The sequence below is a fragment of the Arachis hypogaea genome, chromosome 10 (genome assembly GCF_003086295.3).
Source record: "Arachis hypogaea cultivar Tifrunner chromosome 10, arahy.Tifrunner.gnm2.J5K5, whole genome shotgun sequence".
Lineage (NCBI taxonomy): Eukaryota > Viridiplantae > Streptophyta > Magnoliopsida > Fabales > Fabaceae > Arachis > Arachis hypogaea.
The window spans coordinates 2,288,610-2,294,628 of NC_092045.1; the positions used below are offsets into that span (position 1 = coordinate 2,288,610).

The 6,019-nt window shown below is 26.9% G+C and overlaps 1 long non-coding RNA gene across 1 annotated transcript; it reads left to right on the top strand.

The window, feature by feature from the left end:
- The first annotated feature begins 407 nt into the window (after positions 1-407).
- On the top strand, positions 408-4,621 carry LOC112718117 (uncharacterized). The gene is made up of 4 exons (XR_003811909.2): positions 408-624; positions 1,858-1,977; positions 2,243-2,303; positions 4,390-4,621. It is a non-coding gene; the product is annotated as an uncharacterized lncRNA (long non-coding RNA).
- Positions 4,622-6,019: the final 1,398 nt, after the last annotated feature.

A 6,019-nucleotide genomic window follows, 5' to 3' on the forward strand; every position in this document is an offset into this window, starting at 1 on the left:
TTCATGCGCGTGAGTTCTCTTTGGGCTGGACCAACTTGTATGCTTGTAGGCTTGTATGTGTAGCAGGCCCGTTCTCTCGTTTAATCATAGCTTCCTCTTAAAATGGAAAATGTTCAAAACAGCCAAAAACTAATAACAGAATAATATAGCATTGCAATAATAATACGGAACAAATAATAAATTATCACAAAAGTTATGAAAAAGATGCGATAGCAAAAATAATTATATTTTAAAAATTAAAATCCAAAAATTATGTTTGGAGAAATATGAATTTTTTTATTTTGTTATTGAATTTTGTATTTAAAAATAAAATGAAAAAACAAATTAGTAGTATTTTTATGATATAATAATGGCATTGAATGACCAATGTCTTTAAGGAAAAGAAAAAAAAACGCCATTCACCATCTTTGAGTTAGTGCGTGATTTGCGGTGCATTCATGATATTATTAAGGCTCCAAATTCCCAATCCCCCCTTTTTTTTCTGGTTTTCCTCTTTCTAACCAATCATTTTGTTCCTTCTTGTCTCTCTCTTCATATATTCTCATATTTCAAAGCAATTTCATTTGATTATTGCTTTGTGCCCACAAATTCACTCTTCCATGAACTTTCTTTAATTTTATCAAGGTACGTTATCTGAACTTGAACCTTTTCTATTTAATTTCGTTATTGTAAATTTACTCTTCCTTTTTGTTTTATTTTATTTATTTTTTCCCTTTTATTCATCTTTCAAAATTTGAATATTGCTTGTTTCTCCTCCTTGTAAATCCCAAAATCCAAAAATAATAAGGAATTTGATTAATCATTGCGTCACATGTTTTTTGGTGCTTAACTTTTCTTCTCTTGTTTGTATATATCAAAGAAAATTCATACATGGTGATGATCAACTAATCATGTTATTAAGGTTACCATATTCTCCAATTAATTAATTTTGTAGAAGTTTATATGCTTAAAACTCTAAATCCAAATATCAAGTTTGCTAATTAGCGATCGATTTAGCTACTAAAACTTTTGGTTGTTAAAATACAAATTCACCCTTAGAGACCGAACTAGAGACTGAAAGATTGGTCACAAATTAGTGACCGATTTACCGACCGAAATAACAGTCGCGAATTGGAGACCGAAAACACTAGTCGCAAATTAGCGACCGATTTAGCGAAGGAAAATTCGGTCGCAGATTAGTGACCGATACTATTTAGTGAGGGGTTGGTGACCTTGTTAACAAATCGGTCGCTAACGTTTAGTGACCGGTCGCTGTTTTCTGATCAATGATAAGATTTTAGCAACCACTCAAATCGGTCGCTAATTTGAAAATTTTTTGTAGTGCCAATTGTTATTATATATTGTGTAGGTATAAAAGTACATTAAAATAGTATGATAATAATTAAAAAAAATTCTTTATATATTTATTTAAAAAAATTTATCTTATTGAATGTGAGTACGTGACTGAATATATAGTTTTAGATTATAAAAATGGGAGTAAAATAGAAAAAAAATTAGATACCAAACCTTTCGTATTGTTATAGATATATTGTTTATTTATTTATTTATTTTTATTCTAAACTTGAATATTTGGATTCGATGTGAAGTTCTAGGATTGCCTTCGACGTTCCGAAACCTTACATCTTATATATTGGGCACTGTTACCATACTAAAATTGATATTTAATGGTTATTTTATATTTGTTGAGTTGTCTTTGTAAATTTTGTTCTTTAGTTGTTCATAGTTTTAAGTAATTTTACAATTTTACAAGAATAATAAAATTTAATTTCAATTTGAGTTGATGTATCTTACCTTCTTTTATCAATTCAAGAAGCCTCTAGCAACCATTTTTGGAAGAAAGTTTTTTCTTATTTGCAGTGTGATCACCGAGGCTCCATGCCACGAATACATAAGAAGCCCAAACGCCAAGATCATTGTAGCAAATGATCCTCTGGCTAGGTTATTCTTCTTTGCGGCTGACTTGCTTAGATGTAAAAGGTAGTATTATGTATTACTGAACAACTCTTAGTTAAGGAAAACAAATTATGTTAATAGAATAATTTTCTCAATCTTAAATAAAGTATAATTTTTAATCTTGAATAAATTAAAAATACATTTATTATATATATATATAATGACGGACTTAAAAAATTTATGTTAGGAAATAAAAATAATACACATTTTTGTTTGAATTAAACAAAAAGTTCATACAAAATAACCAGAGATTCCATATAACACCCTCTCTTTTTTTTTCTTCTCCTAGATTTCATTCTTCTACTCAAGAACTTCATTGATCTTGGTCAATACAACATATTTACAAACAGGTAGCTTGTGAAGTTATAATTAATTCTCTTTTTATCTTCCTATTTTTTCTCTTATCTCAAATTTCAATTTGTAAGGGAGGGCCATGGATTTTTTATATGGGTTTCACCCTCACGTTTTCAAAATATCACCGTAGAACAAGCTATTGGACACTTCAAAATTTCACCAAACTATTCCTAGTTTTATAAAGATTCTCCAAGTTTCTCAACTAATGGACAGGTAGCTGAGGAACCAAAAGAATTAAAAAACAAAAACAAATAAGTTCTTGTTTTAAAAAAAAATCTTTAAAAAATATTACACTTCATATATTATTATATTATGTCCTCTTTATGTATTTTTATTATAAAAAAAATTATAACAAATAATTCTATATTTATTGAATTATTATATCTTATATAATATGTATTTTTTATGTACTCTTATTATAAAAAAATTATAACAAATAAACTTATATTTATTATTAATAAAAAAATCTAAATAATACAATTTAGCAAGTTTATTGTTAACTACGTATAAACACACTTGAACATATAATCAAAAGCAGAAGAATATGAAAATTATGATTCTAGCACTGCACTTTCTATATCTGATGAGATGAGAGTACATATAGATATACCAGAACTGTTAATTTGCTATTCAAGTAACCAATAAAAATAATAATTAACTTATAACTATTGCAACGGATTCTAACTAACTTTTGAATTTTTAAGTTTATGCTTTTGTTTATCCTTTCATGGTAAAACATATATTGGTAAACCTCAGTTACAAAAAATTTAGGAGAATTCTTTGATGAAGTTATCAATTTTGTATTGGGTTGAAGACGCATGCAGGAGCATCGGATGTGTTTTGATAATAAAGATCACGTGGACATAAATGAAGTTTAATTGACCGGATAGTTAATGACCAAACAAATGGTCTGCATTTAATTTAGAAAAAAACTACAGTTGATTAAATCTTATAATTACTTATCAAGCAAAAATAAGAGATAAAATTACAATGATTTATCGAAAAAAATAATAAAAAGATAATATCTAAAATTATTTGTTATAATATAATATTTGTAATTTTATCCATATAATATTTGTAATTGTATATTTATTAAATAAAATAATTTTAAATTGTTTGAACTAATTTTTTATGAAACATATTAGATGGTTATTAGAATTTATTATTTTTAATCATTAATATTTAAAAGTATAGACTAAAATATATTGTTAAATTACTAAACTAAAAAGTTGAATTAATAACTAAAAATATTGATAAAAAATAATAAAATTTTATGGTTTTCTAATATTTTTTATTCTTTATTAGTCATCCAAATATTATAGCAAAAATAAGAGATGACTTTTGAATTGGTTTTGACAAATTAACAATAACAAATATCAAAATTTAATTTACTTTATTTTTTTAAATTTTAAAATTATAAATAATTTAAAATTAAAAAAATAGACCATATTTTTTGTTTTAAATTATTTGAACCATACAACTTAACATTTTCGGTCTAGTTTAATATGAGATGCAATTAAAATAAGGGCTATGCTACACATGCAAGTATTTTTTTATCTAAGTTTTATCTAAGTAGGTCTAACACCAACAAAAACCATTCTCATTAAAAGAGGTCACACATGCTTTATCTTCTTCTTCTTCTTCTTTTAAATACAAGCATACGTCAACTTCTTCTTTAAAATTCACATATATCTCCTGCTCTTCTTTCTTCGCCTAGGCAGATTCTTCTTCTACTTATCCTCCTCCTCCTTCTCTTCTTCTTCTTCTTATTCTTCTCTTTCGTTATCTCATCACCAATAACACCAACATTTTACTAATAAATTATTTTTTCAATCGAATTGAATGGAATGCAATTGCTAAATTGAATTGAATTGATTTAAATAGACGAAGGTGTTCTGTTGATTTGAATTGATAATCTGTAAATTATAGACAGAGATGTTTTGAATTTGATTTTATATAATAGATTATGTTTCATTCATTTGGTACTATACAATTGTTTTACCATAAGTATGTGTTCGGTTCATTATACAAAAAGTTGTTTAAATTTAATTTTATATAATGAATTATGTTTCGTTCGTTCAGAATGCCAAGAAATAGCAAGGAATGCCAAGGAAAATAGCGACAACAAGCAAAACTAGCAAAAAAATTAAAGAGGCAATCAAGCAATTTGAAGAGCAAGCTTCACCCTATATGGTTGGACACATTACAACATATGATCACAAAGAAAATAGAGTAAAGACCAAATTTAAAGCATCATTTCAATAATGTAAAATTATTTTCTTTTTTTTAATTTTATTTTAGATTTTTTTTGTTATGTTATCTGATGTTACTCTTTCTATATCTTGCAAAAGGTTAATCATAATAAAATAAAAAAATAAAAAGTCATGAGAAAAAAGACGCATAAGAGTTGCATTAAAAAGTCAAGAGAAATTTTTTTTGTAATTGGTTATTGAAAAACTAGGATTAGTTCCGCTTATTAAGTTGGGATAGCACTTGATGGCTATTGAACCAATGGATTTTTTTTGTCAAGTTGGGACGGTACTTAGTGATGGCTAGGTTTAGTTAAAAGTTTAGTGATAGATATTAGATGAATTAAGTTATAATTCATTGGTATTAGTGTATGTAATTAGTTTAATTATAGTAAAAATTTTACCAGAGTTATAGTAAAAATTAAATGTAAGTTTTATAACACAAAAAAAACAGAACCATAATACATACTTGCTTAATTCTCTTCGTCCCTATTCTGCTTTGTCTATTTTTTTCAGTTTTAAACAAAAATCATCTTTCTTTTTTAAACATAACAAATCAGTTGAGTAGTTGATTAAAATTAGTTTTTTCAATTCATATTTTCATGTTACGTGGAGATTAATTAGTTTTTTCTGGGTAGGATTTGGTGGGTTGGGTTTCTGTTCTGTTTTTTGGGCATAACAGCCCTTGCCAAAAAAAATAGTGTACCAAAACAAAATAAAAATATTTATACAAATAAAAGAGATGGATATGGATCTGTCCCACGACCCAAAAAAGAGAGAGGGGTCTGTCCAAAAAGAAAAGGAAAAAAAAGAAGGTATTCACTGCCATGCATTATTACTTCCTGACAATATATATATTGTTTTTTTTCAAAAATATGTATGTCAAATCTTATTATTAGAAGTCACCAGGAAGGACATAAGATAAGGATCCATGTATGATTTTCGTATATGGTATATCCATTTGTATATGTCATGATTATATAGTTGTGGCTCCAGATATTGTGTCTCAAACACAAATTAATTAGTTATTAGAATTCTTTTTTGGTAGGCCATGTGTTTGATGAGTGGGGGTACGGTACTGAACTAGAGACCCCATTAATAATAATATAGTATTATGGTCCTCCAAAGTAGCTTAACGTGCCTTGATTAATGGCTTTCTCTAGATTGATATGCGTTCTAAACTTCTAATTAATATATTTATTATTCTTTTCTGACAATTATAAATAATAATGGAGCTTTTCTACACATGACTTATATTCTTCCCCCAAACATTCCCTTATTTGTTTGCCACCCTGTTTCAGCATTTTACTTATTTTATTATTAATTTGGTGCCCTAATTATTGTCGCTTTGCTGTTTGTCACATTTTTTAAATCGTGCGAGGCTAGCTACTTGCTACTTGCTACACCATGCAAGTTGTTGGGCTTTACTAATTAAATTCCTAATTAGAATGAAAATTTTAATA